Source organism: Bos indicus, chromosome 25, assembly GCF_029378745.1.
Source record: "Bos indicus isolate NIAB-ARS_2022 breed Sahiwal x Tharparkar chromosome 25, NIAB-ARS_B.indTharparkar_mat_pri_1.0, whole genome shotgun sequence".
In the NCBI taxonomy this organism is placed as follows: domain Eukaryota; kingdom Metazoa; phylum Chordata; class Mammalia; order Artiodactyla; family Bovidae; genus Bos; species Bos indicus.
Window position 1 is genome coordinate 24,032,782 of NC_091784.1, and position 22,150 is coordinate 24,054,931.

The following is a 22,150-nucleotide window of genomic DNA, read 5'->3' on the forward strand; positions in this document are numbered from 1 at the left end:
ATAGATGCAGAGAAAGCCTTTGACAAAATTCAACATCCATTTATGATAAAAACTCTCCAGAAAGCAGGAATAGAAGGAACATACCTCAACATAATAAAAGCTATATATGACAAACCCACTGCAAACATTATCCTCAATGGTGAAAAATTGAAAGCATTTCCTCTAAAGTCAGGAACAAGACAAGGGTGCCCACTTTCACCATTACTATTCAACATAGTTTTGGAAGTTTTGGCCACAGCAATCAGAGCAGAAAAAGAAATAAAAGGAATCCAAATTGGAAAAGAAGAAGTAAAACTCTCACTATTTGCAGATGACATGATCCTCTACATAGAAAACCCTAAAGAGTCCACCAGAAAATTACTAGAAATAATCAATGACTACAGTAAAGTTGCAGGATATAAAATCAACACACAGAAATCCCTTGCATTCCTATACACTAATAATGAGAAAACAGAAAGAGAAATTAAGGAAACAATTCCATTCACCATTGCAACGGAAAGAATAAAATACTTAGGAATATATCTACCTAAAGAAACTAAAGACCTATATATAGAAAACTATAAAACACTGGTGAAAGAAATCAAAGAGGACACTAATAGATGGAGAAATATACCATGTTCATGGATTGGAAGAATCAATATAGTGAAAATGAGTATACTACCCAAAGCAATTTATAGATTCAACGCAATCCCTATCAAGCTACCAACAGTATTCTTCACAGAGCTAGAACAAATAATTTCACAATTTGTATGGAAATACAAAAAACCTCGAATAGCCAAAGCGATCTTGAGAAAGAAGAATGGAACTGGAGGAATCAACCTACCTGACTTCAGGCTCTACTACAAAGCCACAGTTATCAAGACAGTATGGTACTGGCACAAAGACAGAAATATTGATCAATGGAATAAAATAGAAAGCCCAGAGATAAATCCACGCACGTATGGACACCTTATCTTCGACAAAGGAGGCAAGAATATACAATGGATTAAAGACAATCTCTTTAACAAGTGGTGCTGGGAAATCTGGTCAACCACTTGTAAAAGAATGAAACTGGACCACTTTCTAACACCATACACAAAAATAAACTCAAAATGGATTAAAGATCTAAACATAAGACCAGAAACTATAAAACTCCTAGAGGAGAACATAGGCAAATCACTCTCTGACATACATCACAGCAGGATCCTCTGTGACCCACCTCCCAGAATATTGGAAATAAAAGCAAAAATAAACAAATGGGACCTAATTAACCTTAAAAGCTTCTGCACATCAAAGGAAACTATTAGCAAGGTGAAAAGACAGCCTTCAGAATGGGAGAAAATAATAGCAAATGAAGCAACCGACAAACAACTAATCTCAAAAATACACAAGCAACTCCTACAGCTCAACTCCAGAAAAATAAACGACCCAATCAAAAAATGGGCCAAAAAACTAAATAGACATTTCTCCAAAAAAGACATACAGATGGCTAACAAACACATGAAAAGATGCTCAACATCACTCATTATCAGAGAAATGCAAATCAAAACCACTATGAGGTACCATTTCACACCAGTCAGAATGGCTGCGATCCAAAAGTCTACAAATAATAAATGCTGGAGAGGGTGTGGAGAAAAGGGAACCCTCTTACACTGTTGGTGGGAATGCAAACTAGTACAGCCACTATGGAGAACAGTGTGGAGATTCCTTAAAAAACTGGAAATAGAACTGCCTTATGATCCAGCAACCCCACTGCTGGGCATACACACTGAGGAAACCAGAAGGGAAAGAGACACGTGTACCCCAATGTTCATCGCAGCACTGTTTATAATAGCCAAGACATGGAAGCAACCTAGATGTCCATCAGCAGATGAATGGATATATATACATATACACAATGGAGTATTACTCAGCCATTAAAAAGAATACATTTGAATCAGTTCTAATGAGGTGGATGAAACTGGAGCCTATTATACAGAGTGAAGTAAGCCAGAAGGAAAAACATAAATACAGTATACTAACGCATATATATGGAATTTAGAAAGATGGTAACAATAACCCTGTGTACGAGACAGCAAAAGAGACACTGATGTATAGAACAGTCTTATGGACTCTGTGGGAGAGGGAGAGGGTGGGAAGATTTGGGAGAATGGCAATGAAACATGTAAAATATCATGTAGGAAACGAGTTGCCAGTCCAGGTTCGATGCATGATGCTGGATGCTTGGGGCTGGTGCACTGGGACGGCCCAGAGGGATGGTATGGGGAGGGAGGAGGGAGGAGGGTTCGGGATGGGGAACACATGTATACCTGTGGTGGATTCATTTTGATATTTGGCAAAACTAATACAATTATGTAAAGTTTAAAAATAAAATAAAATTGGAAGGATAAAAAAAAAAAAAAGAAAAATGATGCTGTTAAAGTGCTGCACTCAATATGCCAGCAAATTTGGAAAACTCAGCAGTGGCCACAGGACTGGAAAAGGTCAGTTTTCATTCCAGTCCCAAAGAAAGGCAATGCCAAAGAATGTTCAAACTACTGCACAATTGCACTCATCTCACACGCTAGCAAGATTATGCTCAAACCCTTCAAGCTAGTCTTCAGCAGTAGGTGAACTGAGAACTTCTTCCAGATGTACAAGCTAGATTTAGAAAAGGCAGAGGAACTAGAGATCACATTGCCAACATCTGTTGGATCATAGAAAAAACAAGGATTCAAAAAAAAATCTACTTTTGCTTCATTGACTATGCTAAAGTCTCTGACTGTGTGGATTACAGCAAATTGTGGAAAATTCTATAGAGATGGGAATACCAGACCACCTTACCTGTCTTCTGAGAAGCCTGTAGGCAGGACAAGAAGCAACAATTAGAACCAAACATGGAACAAAATTGGGAAAGGAGTACATCAAGGCTGTATATTGTCACTCTGTTTATTTAACTTATATGCAGAGTACATCATGCAAAATGCCGGGCTGGATGAAGCACAAGCTGGAATCAGTGTTGCTGGGAGAAATATCAATAACCTCAGATATGCAGATGACACCACCCTTATGGCAAAATGTGAAGAGGAACTGCGGAGCCTCTTGATGAAAGTGAAAGTGGAGAGTGAAAAAGCTGGCTTAAAACTCAACATTCAAAAAACAAAGATCATGGCATCCAGTTCCATCACATTATGGCAAATAGATGGGGAAAAAGTGGAAACAGTGGCAGATTTTATTTTCTTGGGCTCCAAAATCACTGTGGACAGTGACTGCAGCCTTGAAATGAAAAGATGTTTGCTCCTTGGAAGAAAAGCTATGACAAACCTAGATAGCGTATCAAAAAGCAGAGACATCACTTTGCTGACAAAGGTCTATATAGTCAAAGCTATGGTTTTTCCAGTGATCATGTATGGATGTGAGAGTTGGACCATAAAGAAGGCTGTGTATGTGTGCTTAGTCGCTCAGTTCTGTCCAAATCCTTGCAATCCCATGGACTGTAGCTTGCTGGGCTCCTTTGTCCATGGGGATTCTCCAGGCAAGAATACTGGAGTGGGTTGCCATGCCCTCTTCCAGGGGATCTTCCCAACCCAGGAATGGAACCAGGGTCTCCTGCATTGCAGGCAATTCTTTACCAGCTGAACTACCAGGGAAGCCTAAGGAAGAAGGCTGAGAGCCGAAGAATTGATGCTTTCAAATTGTGGTGCTGGAGAAGACTCTTGAGAGTCCTTTGAACAGCAAGGCGATCAAACCAGTCAATCCTAAAGGAAATCAACCCTGAATATTCATGGGAAGTACTGATGCTGAAGCTGAAGCTGAAGCTCCAATCCTTTGGCCACCTGATGCAAAGAGCCCACTCTGGAAAAGACTCCAATGCTGGGAAAGACCGAAGGCAAAAGGAGAAGGGGTGGCAGTGGATAAGATGGTTGGATGACATCACTGACTCAATGGACATGAGTTTGAGCAAACTCTGGGAGACAGTATAGGACCGGGAAGCCTGCTGTGTTGCAGTTCACGGAGTCACAAAGAGTTGGATATGACCGAGTGAGTGAACAACAACAATTCCAGGGACTCCTAAGCTTAGCTGTACATTGGAGCTACCTGGGGGATCTTTACATCAAAATCTCTTTGAGTGGGTCCTGGGTATTTCCATCTGCAGCTTAGGCCTCACCCAGGAAACTGTAGACTCTTTTTTATCAACTGCCCGGTGGCTCAGTGGTAAAGAATCCACCTGCAATGCAGGAAACTTGGGTTTGATCCCTAGGTAGGGAAGAGCCCCTGCAGAAGGAAATGGCAATCCACTTCAGTATTCTTGCCTGGGAAAATTCCATGGACAGAGGAGCCTAGCGAGCCAGTCCTTAGGGTTACAAAGAGTCGAATGCAACTTAGGGACTTAACAACGTCAATGAATCCTTACCTGGTGTCCAGGCTTCCCAGGACTAAGTCAGATTTCCATCAAACAGGCAAGGGTTGTTGCTACCGAAGGTTCCTAGTAGCTTCCACTGGCTCACTTTCCCAGGTGTTTTTTTCCCCTTTCTTTTCCCCTATCGGTTGCTCATAGCTTTGCGCATATTAGCGAGATTTCCCTCTTTTACTGCCTGGAACTTCCTTGCTCAGTCAGCAGATCTTTGACACTTTCACTATCTGTCTTTCTTTCTTTAATTTCTTTTCAGAGACTTTAAGATCAAAGCTTTCAGGAGAAAGGAAAATACAAGAGCCCCTGCCTTGGCAGAACATAGCATTTCTTCCTCCCTACAATGTCAAAAGCTTTATTTTCTCTTTTACCCATCCAAAGAGAATTTTCCCCCTTGCTTTACTTGCCTCAGCTTTTTTCTCTACTTGAATAACCTTTTCCAGTGAACTTAGTGTTCCTAGAAGAGATTATTGATACATTGTATAATTCCATGATAGTTTTTCTTAGCAGCTGAGTTCAGTTCACATATTAGAAGTCTCCCATAAAAATTGCTTTAGAAACATTTCTTAAAGGAATACAGTCCATTTGGAGACATTTATAGAAGAATTAAACATACACTTGATATCATTTCTGTATCAGTTAGAATTAGGTTTGGCTGCATGTGTCAGGAAGCTAAAATTAAAACTGATTTAAAAAGAGAAGTTAATTTCTCTCCTATGTAAAAGAAGTCTGGAGGCCAACACTCAAGTCTGGGGAGACATCTTCATTATTGATTCAGCTCCTTTTATGTTCCTGGTACATATAAGCCATTCCAGTGTGTGACTTTTATTATCAAGGGCACCTCATGGTCAAAGATGCCTGCGGGAACTCTAAATATCACCAGGCAGCGGGAAGAAGGAAGAAAAGGAAGGCAAATGGGTGGATGGCCCATTTAAGGTAGTTGCCTTCCTCCAACCCACACTTCGGGTTACATTTCATTGACTAGAATGCGCTCGTAGGGTCACATCTGGCCTCAAGGGAGGTGGGGAAAAGCAGTTTTGAAAGAAGGCATTGCCACTCCAAATAAAATAGAATTCTATGCAATACTGCCATCTGTAGCGACCTGGATGCAACTAGGGATTATCATACTGTTGGGCTGCACCCCGAAGGCCTGTCAGGACTGTGCTTGCCCAGCTTCAAGACCTAAGGAAGAGGCCAGAGTGAGCAACAAAGTCATCAATGGTTTAATGGATGGTTTAATGATGTAATGATCCTACTGTGCAGCACAGGGAACTATATTCAATATCCTGGAATAAAGCATAACAGAAAAGAACATAAAAAAGAATGTATATGTATTTGTAAAACTGAGTAACTCTGCTGTACAGCAGAAGTTAATGCAACGTTGTAAATCAACTATACTTCAATAAAAAATAAATGAATTAAAAAAATCAAGTTCTATTGCTAAAGGAGGGGAGAAGGGATACTTTCTGGCAACTAGCAAATTTTTCCAAGGGCTTTGTAGGTGGCTCAGTGGTAAAGAATCTTCCTGCCAGTGCAGGAGATCCAGGTTCAATCCCTGGGTTGGGAAGATCCCCTGGAGAAGGAAATGGCTACCCTTTCCAGTATTCTTGTCCAGGAAACCCCATGGACAGAGGAGCCTGGCAGGCTATAGTCCATGGGGTTGCAAAGGAGTCAGACAGGACTTAATGACTAAACAACAGTAACTTTTCCAGTTTTATACCACGTCTAATGGGTTGCCTGTTTTTAAGTTAAATCATTCTTGTCATCTTTCCAACTTGTTCTATTTTGCATTTCTCTTCCAACATTTCTCCCTTAACTTCTTCCAAGATGAAGAAGAGAGTTTTAGAAGGAAGATGGTTATTATGAGCATGTTAGTGATAGTAAAATTTATAAGACCGAAAGGCAGAAAGGTCAGTGATAGACCTAGGGCTTCAATGGTCTTGACCAGTACTGGAATAAATGGTAGGATATTTGCTATGGGTAGAGATGTTTTAGGTAATAATTGAGAATCATAATGTAAGAAAGACTATATTCCTTATTCAAGTATCTTTTTAAACTTAATTTAAACATTTTTTATCAATGCAACACACAAACATAATTCAAAAAGTCATATAATATTATGAACATTTTAACAAAACACGGTAGTCACCACTCACCTTTATCTCAGCTTTGAGACTAGTCTATGAAAGGGAATCACTTTAAAATCTCCAGTTTTGACACTGTTTATGATAATATAAACCAAAGAAAATGTAAAAATTAAATAAAGAAATAGAAGTTAAAAAAAAAAAATCTCCAGTTTTGCTAATATTTACCTTCATATTTATAAATTATATGCCTATACTGCCATTTCTTGATTTTTAAAGAATTTTAATTAAAAAATAATCTTTGGCTTTCTAAGACCCCAGGACACAAGAATTTAGCTTTCTTATACTATTCCAATCCTTGCTTTATTGCCTTCCTCTCCCTCTTTCCTCACTCTCTCAGTATGGTTATATCAAAATTTTATGTTAATAGTTTCTTACATTATTATGATTATAAAAATACTGTTCTCTGATAGACCATATGGTCGTCCTATGATTATAGTTCCTTACTTTTAATTTTTCCAGGAGTTAATAATTGTCTCTTTTTAAACTTCATCTGCTTAGTTTTCTACATACTTATTCCTTTCCAAATTATTCAACAAATTCTAAAAAAACTCATTTAGTATCAATTGTGGAGAAGGCAATGGCACCCCACTCCAGTACTCTTGCCTGGAAAATCCCATGGACGAAGGAGCCTAGTAGGCTGCAGTCCATGGGGTCGCACAGAGTTGGACACGACTGAGTGACTTCCCTTTCACTTTTCACTTTCATGCATTGGAGAAGGAAATGGCAACCCACTCCAGTGTTCTTGCCTGGAGAATCCCAGGGATGGGGAAGCCTGGTGGGCTGCTGTCTATGGGGTTGCACAGAGTTGGACACGACTGAAGTGACTTAGCAGCAGCAGTATCAATTGTATTCCATAAGTTTCCAGATTTTTGTGTTTGTGACCCCTGGAACTTTCCATCTCTTGCTCCAGTTTTGATCATCACTCCTTCGACCATTTATACAGATGCTATCCTGAATCTTCACCACCATCTTGGAAACTTCCTTGACATCTGCTTTTGGCTCACCTTTTTTCCTGGGCTTTATGTCTTTTTTTTCCTTGGTGTATTTTCTTTAGTAGCTTCTGAGAAAATGTGAAAAGACAGGAAACTGGTTGAGATTCTGAATGTTTAAAACTGACTTTTATTTACTTTCACAAATAGATTTCTAGGTTAGCTCAAAATTGTAGGTTAGAAATTATTTCTCCTTGGATGTTTTAAGTGTTTCTCTAGAGTGTTCTGGCTTCCAGATGTCATTGTAATGTTCCTATCTTAATATACAACCTATTTTTCCTTTCCCACACTCCTAATGAAGGAAAGTATCTTAGTTTCTTCCTTCCTGGAAGGATCTTCAGTTTATCTATTGCTCTGAAATGTCATCAAAATAAGCTTTGATGTGAGTCTTCACCCCTTGTGCTGGGTGCCAGGAGGGTATGTTAACCTGAAAATTCAAGTCCTTCAGTTTTGGAGAAATTTATGATTTCTTTAATTATATCTGGTTTTTGGTTTCCCTTTGTGGAAGAAATTTCAGGTGAAATATATATACATATATATTTTTAGGTTACTCATGCTAACATGGAGATATGTGCTTTGTACGTTTTCTTAAGCTTCCAAGAAAGGATCAAAAGGCCTCTGAGATAAATTATAGACCATGAGTTGGTCAATATACATCTGAAACTTGAGTTAGACGGGGAATTTTGAAAGTTGACAGACCCACTGTTCTCAGTGAGGACATATCTCTCTGACTTGGACTAGTTCACATTCCCTGAAGACTCATATTAATAGACAGTCATCAACTAGAGCTAGTCCAACAGATTAGCTCTAGTGATATCATGATATAATATATATATATTTGATTTTTGTCCCCAGTTCCTGGTACAGAGCTCCTAAAACCCTCTAAGTGATAGGGAGTTATAGGAACATATGTTATTATAAATACTTGGTCTTCTTGACACAGAGCTTCTAAGACCCTTGGAGTCCCTGGGGTGATGAGTATCCTTTTGTATGCTAAGGGGATGACTGGTGGCTGGGGTTCCTAAATAACTTCACAATTGGGGCTGGTTGCCAGAAAGACCAAAGCATGATTAGAAGACCTCCAGGGAGGAGAGGGAGGCTGGGGATTGAATTAATTGCCTATGGCAAGAGATCTAATCCATCATGCCTATGTAATGCAACCTCCATTAAAACCTTCTAAACTATGGGGCTCAGAGAGCTTCAAGTGCTGGGAGGGTGGTGCACCTCAACTCCATGGGACAGAAGATCCTGTGCTCAGGACCCTTCCAGACTTTGCTCTCTATTCCTCTTCGTTTGGCTCTTCATTTTTATTCTTTATAAAAGCTAGTAAATGTAAGTAAGGTGCTTTCCTTTACTTCTGGGAGCTGTTAGAGAAAATGATTGAACCTGAAATGGAGGTTGTGGGAACTCCCTGAATATATATCCAGTTCATTAAAAGTCCTGGCGCAACTAGCATCTGAAGTGGAGGCAGTCTTTGGGGCTGAGACCTTAACTTGTGAGCCCTTTGCTGCTGCTGCTGCTGCTAAGTTGCTTCAGTCGTGTCCGACTCTGTGCCACCCCATAGATGGCCTCCTACCAGGCTCCTCTGTCTCTGGGATTCTCCAGGCAAGAACACTGGAGTGGGTTGCCATTTCCTTCTCCAATGCATGAAAGTGAAAAGTGAAAGTGAAGTCGCTCAGTCATGTCTGACTCTTAGCGACCTCATGGACTGCAGCCTACCAGGCTCCTCCGTCCATGGGATTTTCCAGGCAAGAGTACTGGAGTGGGGTGCCATTGCCTTCTCCAGTGAGCCCTTTAGCTGATGCTTATTCCAGGTGGTTAGTGTCACAGTTGGGTTAAATTCTAGGACACCCAGCTGGTGTCTGGAGAGTTGGAAAATTGTTGGTGTAGGGGAAAAAACCCCACACTGTTAGTGTCAGAAGTCTTCTGTGGCTAGAAAAGATCAAAGAAGCTATCAATGGGTCAGAGCCTATTAGAAGTCTGACTGCATTCTGATTTCTGCTGTCACTACTGCTGTACCTCTAAGTTCCTCAAAATTGGTTTCCCTAGGTGTGCATATTCAATCTTTAGGAACTGACCAGATGCTTAGATATGGGGGAATAGGCGGGGCTCAGGCTGGGTGGGTGACAGTTTCTGCCTTGCAACACCCTGAGGCATGATGGATCATTATTTGGAGCAAATAAAAGCATGATTTTTCCTTTCTTGCACTCCTAAGAAGGAAAGTTTCTTAGTTGGGTTTAGTTGAGGATATGCCAATGTTATAAAAATCAATTCTTTATGTCCTTCCAACTTTCTAACTTTTAATCAGAAGTCATAAATTGAGCTCCATTGACCTAATCAAGTCTGAGATTTTCTTTTGTTTTTTATTTATATAATATTCACAATGTTATCTGGCAACATTTAAAAGTTTAAGCATGTGTATGTGCTAAGTCGCTTCAGTTGTATCCAACTCTTTGTGACCCTATGGACCGGAGCCCACCAGGCTCCTCTGTTCATGGGATTCTCCAGGCAAGAATACTGGAGTGGGTTGCCATTTCCTTCTTCAGGGGATTTTCCCAACCCAAAGATTGAACCCATGTCTCTTACATCTCGTGCATTGGCAGGTGGGTTCTTTACCACTAGCGCCACCTGGGAAGCATTTTTTACAAATATTTGGGGCTCTAGTTTTTATTCTTGCCTGGATAATCCCCACAGACAGAGGAGCCTGGTGGGCTACAGTCCATGGGGTCTTAAAGAGTCAGACACCACTGAGCGACTAAGCACAGCACAGCACACAGCTTTTATTTAAAAAAACGAAAAAGAAAAAAATAAAAACAGATCTGGTAGCAGTGGATCAAAATTACCACATAGAGACATGCATTCTCCTGGTAACCTGCTTCATTTTTTCAGATTACTTCCTGGACTCATTGGGCACTTGAGTTTGTGTTCCTGTGTCCCTTGCTTTTATCCATCACAACATGTCCACAGCTAATGACTGAAGTTGAGTCTTGGGTCTGCAGCTGTGTCCAGGCTTTTCTGCATAATTTCTGACTTGTTTTTATCCTTGATTTCATCTCTGGTTTATGGTGTTTCTGTCCTCCTGTGGATGGGACATTCATGGCTACGGTCTCTGGATTTGACTCTCAATTTCTCTAAAGTTATTGGGCTCAGTAAATCCCCAAGGTTTTCCTACTCCAGGACACTTTTAGTAGGTAAAATATTTCCACTAAAGCAGATCCTTTGCACTTAGTCCCTAGTATTGGTCTGCTAGGTTGATGTCCATGCGGGGTCTGCTGTTATCTACCGTAAGGGAAAATTCAGACAAGGAATCTATCAAGGAAAATCCCAAGTAAATATAGAGCCCTGCAGTTGGTAGATGTCCCAGGGGAGGGTCCTGACCTAGGAATCCAAGTGCTTCTTGATATAATGATGCTGGAAAATAAGCTCACCTGGGAAGCTCATCTCAGATGTGGTTTTGATAAGGGTTGGTGAGAAGGGCCCAGGGGAGACACCAAGTATGGCAAACAATGAGTTGTGTAACAAATTGAACTCCAGAGTGGGCTAGGTAAGAAAAGTCTTTGTGAATGATAAGGTTGAACATTGATTCTGTGTCCAGGAAGGCCAGCTGCCCAGAATCTCTGAGAAAAGTTAGTTGATATTATGTGACAGTCCAATACAGATTGATAGGGGATAATAAGATTGCAGATCCTTTTATGCTTTAAAGTGCCAAATTTTCATAGAAAATTGTTATATTAACACGAAGAACAGAAGGGCAGGGACCATGAATATCATCTGACTTAATCTCCTAATTTTATAGTGTGTTTTATAGTATATATATGTATGTATATATAGAGAGTGTATAGTCAACTAAGCAACTAAACTCCCACCAAAAGTTCATTTGCTACCCTCGTAGCTCAGTTGGTAAAAAATCTGCCTGCAATGCAGGAGATCTGAGTTCGATCCCTGGGTTGGGAAGATCCCCTGGAGGAGGAAACGGCAACCCACTCCAGTATTCTAGCCTGGAGAATCTCATGGACAGAGTAGCCTGGCAGAGAGTTGCAAGAGTTGGAGGCAACTTAGCTACTAAACCACCACCATATATATAGTGTAATTGGTGAGACTGATTCATGTAAATTCTATAAAAGTTGAAAAACCGCAGTGACAACTGTAATCCCATTTCTATATTCCATCCTTCCAATATATTTTCTATATAGATATATGTATATACATATTTACTTACTTTACAAGAGGAATCACACTGAATTTAGGCTTGTATTGTTTTACTCTTATTTTTATTTTCATGATATATGAGCATTTCTTCATGTTGTTAAATACTCGTTAAAGTACAAGTTTTTTAAAATTTTATTTTATTTTCTAAGTATAAGTTTTAATGGCTTTATATTTCATCATCTGGATCTAAAACATTTGATCATGCCCTTATTAGATATTTGAATTATTTTCAATTTTTGTCACTAATAAAAATCATGCTGGGATGTTGCTGCTGCTAAGTCACTTCAGTTGTGTCCGACTCTGTGCAACTCCATAGACAGCAGCCCACCAGGCTCCCCCATCCCTGGGATTCTCCAGGCAAGAACACTGGAGTGGGTTGCCATTTCCTTCTCCAATGCATGAAAGTGAAAAGTGAAAGTGAAGTCGCTCAGTCGTGTCCGACCCTCAGCCACCCCATGGACTGCAGCCTACCAGGCTCCTCCATCCATGGGATTTTCCAGGCAAGAGTACTGGAGTGGGGTGCCATTGACTCTATTATAAAGCTTTGAATCTCTGAATATTTCTTCAGATTAAATTCCAAGAAGAGAAATTAATTAACTCTTATGAGTGCTAAAGTTTTTTCAGCTTTTCAGTTCATTTGCTTGAGTTTTCTAGATAGATATATGAAAATCATGCAAAATTTCACTACTTCCTTTTCAACAATTATAAACTTTATTTATGTTTCTTGTCATATTGCATTGGCCAGACGTTACAGAGTAATGTTAAATAATTAAGGTTATAATGTACATACTGCCTTGCTTCAGTTTTTAATGGAAAAGCTCTAGTGCTATATTTCCATATTTCACATGCTTGTATTTTATTTAGGAATTTTTCATTTATATTCATAGATAAAATTGGCCTGTAGTTTTCTTTTTCTATGCTTTCTTTGTCAAGTTTTGTGATAGGGTATGCTAGCTTTGTAAAATATAATAGGTTTCTCTTCTGTGGAGACATTTCCTGTGTCAAGAAGAGATAGCAATTTCCAACAGGCAAACATGCTGGATGTTTGACAGGCCGGTCGGGTGGCTTTCTTTCAAAGATACAGACAGAAGATACATAATTGAATTCCCACACTGAGCTCAAACTGGTTATCCTGTCAGCAAGCTGGCATGTAAAATGATGTGCAATTGCTTCAATTACAGAAATTGAAGCGTTTAGACAATTTTCCCTCTTCTGTTTGAGATGCAGGCTCTGTCTCTGAGTTTGAAGCTGTCAGGCATCCAATTTAGCCAATTCCAGATTGGAGGAGTTTGCTGTAGGCCATTGCTGGCCCCATTGCTACAAGAGTGTCGATATGTCAACTGTCATCCCCAAGGAGACCTTGATCCCCATTATATACTTTTTCCACTGGCCCCTTGGCTAGGAGACTTTCCAGTATGTTTATGGGAAAGATGCTCAACAGTCAAAACTCACCTTTTTGAAGGATCCTCAGAACTGACCCCACCACCTATCTTCTGGTAGCTCTCCAAATTCAGATCTGGCAGGGCTGAGCTCTACTCATTTGCCTGTGCAAATATTGAGACAGTAGCAGAGATGAGGAAATGATCAGTTTAACTCATTAATTTGCTAGACACTGTCAATGCTGTTTCCCAAATATCCCAGGAATTCATCCCCCCTTTTTTTTTTCATGCTCACTGCTACTCAGAGGCCACTATCAGCTCTCACCTGGATTATTGCAAACAATGCTAATTGGTCTTACTCTTTCTAGTCTTTCCCCTACTCTAGTCCAACCATCCTCAAGCCAGCCACGGTGATATTTCTAAATTATCACTAAGTCAATCAGCAACCTGATTTGTTTACCTCTGCCTTAAAAATCTCCAAATGATTTCCCAAGGGATTTCAGATAAAGTAAGAACTCCTTGGCATAACTTATATAGCAAATCTGCAAAGTTCTTCCCCTATCTTTCCTCTCTTGCCTGACTTTCTGCATTGCTTCCTGTAATCTGGCTTTCCAGGAATTCTTACCACTTCTTCTAATGCACCACACTTCTCTGTTGTACATGCTTTCCTTTGCCTAAAAAGCTACTATCTGGCTACTGTCTACTTATCACTCACAAGTCGGTTTGGATATCGTTTTCTATGGATGCTTTCCTGACGTCTCTAGGTTGGTATGATGACTCTATTTTTTCCCTCATAGCACTTGTACTGGGGCTTCCCAGGTGGCTCAGCAAGTAAAGAATCTGCCTGCAATGCAGGAAATGTGGGTTTTATACCTGGATCAGGAAGATCCCCTAGAGAAGGGCATGGCAACCTATGCCAGTATTCTTGCTGGAAAAATCCCATGAGCAGAGGAGCTTGGTGGGCTATGGTTGATGGGATCACAAAAAGTTGGACATGACTGAAGTGACTGAGCATACACACACACACTCACAGCACTTATATCATAGCAAAGTGGAGAGTGAAAAAGTTGGCTTAAAGCTCAACATTCAGAAAACGAAGATCATGGCATCTGGTCCCATCACTTCATGGGAAATAGATGGGGAAACAGTGGAAACAGTGTCAGGCTTTATTTTTTTGGGCTCCAAAATCACTGCAAATGGTGACTGCAGCCATGAAATTAAAAGACGCTTACTCCTTGGAAGGAAAGTTATGACCAACCTAGATAGCATATTCAAAAGCAGAGACATTACTTTGCCAACAAAGGTTCATCTAGTCAAGGCTATGGTTTTTCCTGCGGTCATGTATGGATGTGAGAGTTGGACTGTGAAGAAGGCTGAGCGCCAAAGAACTGTGGTGTTGGAGAAGACTCTTGAGAGTCCCTTGGACTGCAAGGAGATCCAACCAGTCCATTCTGAAGGAGATCAGCCCTGGGATTTCTTTGGAAGGAATGATGCTAAAGCTGAAACTCCAGTACTTTGGCCACCTCATGCAAAGAGTTGACTCATTGGAAAAGACTCTGATGCTGGGAGGGATTGGAGGCAGGAGGAGAAGGGGACGACAGAGGATGAGATGGCTGGATGGCATCACTGACTCGATGGATGTGAGTCTGAGTGAACTCCGGGAATTGGTGACGGACAGGGAGGCCTGGCGTGCTGCAATTCATGGGGTAGCAAAGAGTTGGACACGACTGAGCGACTGAACTTAACTTAGCTGAACTGATGATAGCATATTTCTCAGCATACAGTAGGTGCTTAATAATATCTTAAATGAATAAAATGTATTTTTGCCTCTTGGAGAGATCTCTTCCATAACCCATAAGAAATTCAATTTTGTGACTGGAAAAGGTGACCCCACATGAAAAGAAAATTGAATTCAACTTTCACTTTTAAACTTGAGGGATAACTCAATAGTTGTTGAGTAAATAAATGGATTAAGAGGTTGTGTACATTGTATTCAATGCCTGGCACAGTACAATAGGAATTATTCTTTATTTGAGATCAGAAGACCAGGTTGCGTCTCCAATCCTTTACTTACCATTTATGTGATTTGAACAAGTGTCATTATTATTTACCATCTCAATGTCATCATCTGAAAAAGACAGCTGTAACCCCAGCTTGTCACATAGATGTACTGAAGTGACATATTTATTTAAGCACAATGTGTAAGTGACCACATCAAGATGGCAATATAGGTCAATTCCTGTTTCATTGTAGGTCAGTCTGTTTCACAAGAAGATCCATAGACAAGACAGCGCTGTGAAAATCCTAGAAGTGGGCGTAAATCTGAAGGACACTCTAGGTCACAGAGACAGAGAGGGACCACATCAGAAAGTAAGAGGAGTGGCTCCACTCAGACCACACTGCTCCTCCCCAGGCCAGCATGTTGCCACACCTAGTGGGTCCCTCTGGGCCTATGGCTTCTCCAGTGGGAAAAGGAGAACCCAAGGTGGACACTCAGCTCTCTCAGTATAGTGGGGCATCTCCCAGGTGGCCCACCTGTGTCTTGACTCATGATGGTCACAGGAGAATCTGCAGGGTTTAATTATCAGGGATCAGACAGAGTCAGAGAAGGGGGACAAGGCTGATAGTCATCAATCTTTAGAACTTGGTGGGTCATACACTTGCTTGAGCAAAACCTGAGCAGAAATCATGAGCAGTGACTCTGCTCATTCGCAGAACCAAGCTGATGACCCTTTCTGGCCAGTGAGTTCAGTTGGTAGTTCTGCCTGATTTGAGTTCCCAGTCAATGAGCTGTCTTGGCTGTGAAGCCCTCCTATGGCTTTGCCCTGACAAGAAAGCAAATATGCAGCCTTGTCCAACTGCTCAGCCTAGTCTCCAGTTCTACCCAACCAGGAAGCCTAGCCAGACAACCCAGGCAGCCATAGAGCCCACCCTACAGCTATGCTTGGGCAGAATCTATGCCAGAGACCCTACCCAACTGTTAAGTATAGTCTCTAATCCTGTACCACCAGGGACCCTGGACAGTGATCCTAGGCATCCTTGGAACTCAGCTTACAGTACTATAGAGAGGCAGAACTCAATCTACAGCCCTGCCCCACAGCATAGCTCAACCTATAATCCTGCTTGATTGTTCAACACAGACTGCATCCTTGCCTGTACTGGGAGCCCAGCCAGTGACGTGATCCAGTCCTAATGAGGGAGATTGTACAGCAACAGCAACACTGCCTGACTCCAGAGCAGAGTCTTTAGCCCTGGCCAGATGCAGTATATAGAGGACCCTCTTAATCAGTGATTCCAGCCAGTCACCTTGTACAACAGTGGAGCATAGCCAGGCAGCCTTCCTGGTCATGAAGTCCTGCCTAGGTCCTGCCCAACTTTGAGGCATAGCGTGTGGTCTTGCCTGATTGCAGAGCACAGCCTATGGTCTTATCTGACTGCATTGCTCTGCCTGCAGCCCTGACTGAACATAGAGCCCAGCCAGTGGCAATAGCCTCCTGGGAAGAACAGCCAGAGATGCTACCCAGGCAGGAGTGACTATGGAGCCCACTCTGCAGATTTGCTCAGCTGTAATCTTATAGCCCAAAGAACTAGCCAAAGAAGAATACACTAAGCTGAAAGCTAGCAGAAAGAAGGAACAGGTAAGAATTAGAGCAAAAATGAGTAAACTATAAAATAGGAAAACAGTGGAAGAGATTAACAAAACCGTAAGTCAAGTTTTTGAAAAATAAACAAGATGACAACTCTTACCTGGACTAACAAAAGAGAGAGAAAGACAGAGATACAAAGAGGACCCAATGGAACAGAATGAAGAACCCAGAAATAAACTCATGCCTCAACTAATGTCCCCTAATATTTGACAAGGGAGCCAAAATACTCAATGGTGAGAAAGTAGTCTCTTTAAAAAATGTGTCAGGGAAACTGGATTTTCACATGCAAAAGAATGAAATTGGACCTGTATCTTACACCACTCATAAAAAATTAACTCAAAATAGATTAAAGACTTAAATGCAAGACCTGAAACCATAAAACTCCCAGAAGGTTGCAGAGACAAAAACATTCTTGACATTGGTGGTGGCAATGATTTTATGGATATGACAGCAGAAGCACAAGCAATAAAAGCAAAATAAACAAGTAAGACCACATCAAACTAAAAAGGCTCTGCATAGTGAAAGAAACATCATCAATCTACAGAATGGGAGAAAATATTTTCAAACCATCTATCTGATAAAGGGTTAATATCCAAAATATGTAAAGAACTCAATAACAAAACCGTAAACTATCTGATTGAGAAAAAAATGGGCAAAATGCCTGAATAGATGTTTTGCAAAGAAGATATTCAAATGGCCAACCAGTAAACAAAAACTGCTCAAGAAACTAAAAAATAGGGAAATGCAAATCAAAGCATAATGGTCAACTCTAGCATTAAGGACCTAGGTTCCTTCCACCTTTCGGCTCTGCCATCCTTGGTATGATGGTTCGTCCTCAGACTCGCTCTTCTCCTGATCAGAAGATGACTGAAAAGAAGGAGAGGTTTGTTTGTTTGCTTTCTTTCTTGGTATGTATCTTTTTAATCAGTGAGGAAAAGCTTTTGTAAGAAGCTCCCATCAACTCATCCTCATGGCTCAGTGGCCAAAACTGCATGACATGCCCGATCCTAAACCATTCACTGGCAAGGGGAATGCAACCAGCATGACTGGCTCACTCTAACCTTGACTCGCCCCCTGGAGGGAGAAAGACCCAATTCTGAAGTATATGGCCAGGTAGAGGATAGTGGAGCAAAATCGGGCCTGAGAGAAAGTAGGGAAAGGGGACAAATGATTGCAGAGTTGGCAATCGACAGCGTTTGCTACAGTAGGTGATAAACAACTATGATAGATGTTTGAGCAGGAGTTGGACATGATTAGCTCTTCATGTTAAAAAAAAAATCCTGTCATTAGTGTACAGTTTAGTTTTGTAGACAGAACAAATGGGGTAATTCTATGAGAAGTCCAGCAACCAACCTATCTATCTATCTATACATATATGGAATTGGAGCTAAATGTTTCCTTGGGCCATGCTCTCTACCTTCAGGGATAAAGGGGAGCTGAGGGGTGGGGAGGTTCCAGGGGAGAGTAAAAGGTTTTCATTTGGGATTTGCCAGGAAGTCTTTCACGGTACTGTGACAAGCAGGCAACTTCTTCAAAATCCAGATGATCATGTGGTCCACTCTGAAGGGTGCTGTCTCACAGAATCCCAGCTTGCTGGAGCTGCATGTGACCTTGAAGTCAACTAGCTCAAGACTTTTATTTTACAAATGAGGAAACTGGGACCCAGACAACAGAAGTGACTCGTTAAGTTCCTGTTTGTACATGGCTAAGTGGCAACCAAACCAGACTTTCTTCACTCCCAGCCCTGTGCTGGTTATAATGGGTTCTCTGGGCCAGCTTTTTAGGGGGCTTATGTGTGCATTAAGGGGGTGCTGGAAAGGTTCTGTAGGCCCTCTCCCTATGTTTGTTATCCTTGACAATAAGTCTATTGTTGGAATCGAAAAGCAAAGAAAACACACACACACACAATGGGATTCACCTCCCATTTGGTAGAATATCTATGATAAAAAAAAAAAAAAGAGGTAAGTGCTGGGGAGAATGTAGAGAAAAGGGAACCCTTGTGCACTGTTGGTAGGAGTATACATTGGTATAGCCACCATGGAGTTTCCTAAAAAAATTAAAACTAGAACTTCCATATTATTCAGCAAACCCACTTCTGATATATATTCAAAGGAAGTGAACCCCATCTCAAAGAGATATCTGCACTTCCACACTCATTGCAGCATTATTCACAATAGCTGAGACATGAAACATGTAGCAAATCTAAGTGTTTGTCCACCCATGGATGAATGGATAAAGAAAATGTGGTATATACACACAATTGAATTTTACCTAACCATAAAAGGAAGGAAATTCTGCCAGTTACAAGTACCTGGATAAACCTTGAGGGCATTATACTAAGTGAAAGAAGTCAGAGATTGAAACACAAAAGTGCACGATCATTTATGTTTGGATATGTATATGTGGAGGAGGAGAAGGGGGCAACAGAGTATGAGATGGTTGGATGGCATCACTGACTCAATGAACATGAGTTTGAGCAACTCCAAGAGATAGTGAAGCACAGGGAAGTCTGACGTGCTGCCATCTGTGGGGTTGCAAAGACTCGGACATGACTTAGTGACTGAACAATGATGATAGGATGAATAATTACTGGTATTGTAATGTACAGCATGGTGACTGCAGTTAACCATACTGTGTTGTATATATGGAAGCAGCTAAGAGAGTAGATCTTAAAAGTTCTCACCACACATACAAAAAATAGGAACTTTTTAGGTGCTAGATATTAACTATCCCTATTCCAGTAATCATTTCATAATATATACATGTATTAAATAATTTTATTATATATCTTGACTTACACAATATTATACATCAGTTCTATCTCAATAAAGCTGGAAGATTTGTGCATTTGCAATTTGAACCATATGACATAATAACTATTAAAAATCAAAAAGTTCAAAAAATTCAGCATAATGTATAAATATCATTAATCATGATACAAAAATGAGGCACTGACACATTGAAGTGATGTGGTATAATAATTCCAGCAATCATTTTTTGAGTGCTTGCTGCCTTCAGAAACTTTACAAGCATCATTTTATTATCTTCTTGATGGTCCTGGTCTTGATGACATGCCTTCCTTTTGTCGTTGTTGTTTAGCCACTCAGTTGTGTCCACCTCTTTGTGACCCTATGAACTGTAGCCTACCAGGCTCCTCTGTCTGTGGGATTTTCCAGGCAAGAACACTGTAGTTGCCCTTTTCTTCCTCCAGGGGATTTTCCTGACCCAGGGATTGAACCTAAGTCTGCTGCACTGTAGGCAGACTCATTACCACTGGGCCACCGGGGAGGCCCATGTCTTCCCTTTAACACTGAGGTGATTGAGCCTCAGAGGGCTTAAGTAACTTGTCCAATGTCACACAACTGGCAAATGGCTGAACCAAGCTTCATATTCTGGAATAGTGGAAAGATGGTAGGGATTTGTCCCAGAAAACTTGGGTCCAAGTCTTGCTTCCTTTATTTACTAGTTCTATGTTATGGAGACACATCTCTTAAACCCTTGAGCCAGCTGTCAAAAAAGGATGTTTATCTTATAAAGCTGTCATGAGGATTATAAACACTTTTGCCACTCAGTGGTCTGTATACATTGTTTGTTCACTTCACCACATATTGTTTTCCTAAAGCCCCCAAAAAGAACAATTGTCTCAGTGCCAATAACTTTGGTTCCCTCCATTTTTTTCACCTTTTTATTCTGTTTTGGAGAGAGCCAGAGACTCTATAGCACAGTATAAGAGCAGAGACTTGAACTATGAGAGACCAGGTTCAAATACTGGTCCTACCATTTACTGACTTGGAGAAATTCTTCAACCTCTTCCATCCTTACTTTCTTTAGCTCCCAAATGGGGCCAACAATGGGTCCTATGTAGTAGGATTATTTGTGAGGAATAGATGAGCTAATGCATGTAAGTTCTTTCCCAGTTCATGGTATATCAGAGAGGCTTAATAAATGACAGCAAAAGCAATACTTACGTAAGAAATAATCATAGCATATTATACATTATACACATTATAAAGCACTTTAACTGTAACTAAACCAATTTTATTCTCCAATTGCTCTTGACACTGATATTATTAGTTTCTGCTTTATGAATGAGGGAACCACTGCTCAGAGAATTTTAGTCGTTTTTCCAGAGTTATCCCATCAGGGCTCATTCACACCTAGAAATTCTTACTTTGAGAGCAGTGCTTCATCTATAGTAGCACAGTTCTGGAGAATCAAGGAGAATTTACAGGCTCACAGGGAAGATGGGAGGAATAAGTGAGGTTCACCTGCAGTCTCCAAGAAACAGCTAAGAGGTCAGAGCTACCGAAAAAGTTCAGTGAAGAGAGCAAGCTGGGGAATATTAGTTTCTTGAGAATGCTGAGGAAGTTATTGAACCGGTAAAGTTGAGAGTACAATAGTCCTATTAAATGACCTTTCCTCTCCTCTCACGTTTGTGTGCTATGACCCAGACACAGTTGAATGGTCCATGGGTAGCCATATGGCATTTTTCAGATACGTACTTGGCCATCAACCCTGCTCCATAAACCCCCATAACTGGGCAAGGTCAGACTAGAAATGGGGGAATTTCAAGAATTACTAAATGACCATTTGTACTTTATTCAAAGCCACTAAATCTAGCTTCACAGATGGATTTTCTAAGGCATTCTAAGGGGACATCTACTTCCTGAAATCTCAAAGTCTTTAAATAGTGCTTGATATCAACAATCAACAAAGTTGTGATCTTTTTATATAGGACAGCTCAGAGAGATTATGCTATTTTCTCAAGTTCTCACTAGTAAGTGGCAGCACCAGCATTTGACTTATGCCTGCAGATTCATCCTCTCCGTAGATGGAGAGGCAGGGCTCGACTCTAAATCCACTGGTGATGGCACTGAAAGCTTTCAGTGGCAGCTCCTTAAGAGGTGGCAGGTACCAGCTTTAGGGTCGGGTTTGAATCCTGACTCTCCACTTATTGGCTGGATCTTTGGGCAAATGAATGAACCCTCCAAAGTTTCATCTGTGAAATAGTACCAGTTTCATAAGGTTATTTGAAGAAAGTGCACCTTATCTGATCTTGACCACTTAGAATCCCATTCCCTAAGCCATCAAATTAACAGTCAGGATACAGACCAGGAAATCCAAGCCGTCTGACTTCAGAGTCCTCAGTCATCATGAGCATGAAGTGTGAGCAGGGCTGGGAAGAGATGGGCCAGAGAGAGAGGTTACAATGCACATGGCTTCTTAATCCATCAACGGTGAATATTTAGCGAGCTTTTGCTAAATGTCAAGCACTATCCCAAATACATGTAGTAACTTACTTCATCTTCACAATACTCCTATGATGTGTTAACAAGTGGGAACTCTTGTTAACCCTGTTCGGAGGTGAGGAACTGAAGCATGGGGTTGTTAAATATCTTGCTCAGCATCG

The 22,150-nt window shown here is 40.8% G+C and overlaps 1 long non-coding RNA gene across 1 annotated transcript; it reads right to left on the bottom strand.

Moving 5' to 3' along the window:
- Positions 1-7,400: 7,400 nt before the first annotated feature.
- LOC139179637 (uncharacterized) lies at positions 7,401-21,915 on the bottom strand. Its single transcript, XR_011563953.1, has 3 exons — positions 21,853-21,915; positions 13,167-13,258; positions 7,401-7,576 (listed from the first exon to the last, which is right to left on the bottom strand). It is a non-coding gene; the product is annotated as an uncharacterized lncRNA (long non-coding RNA).
- Positions 21,916-22,150: the final 235 nt, after the last annotated feature.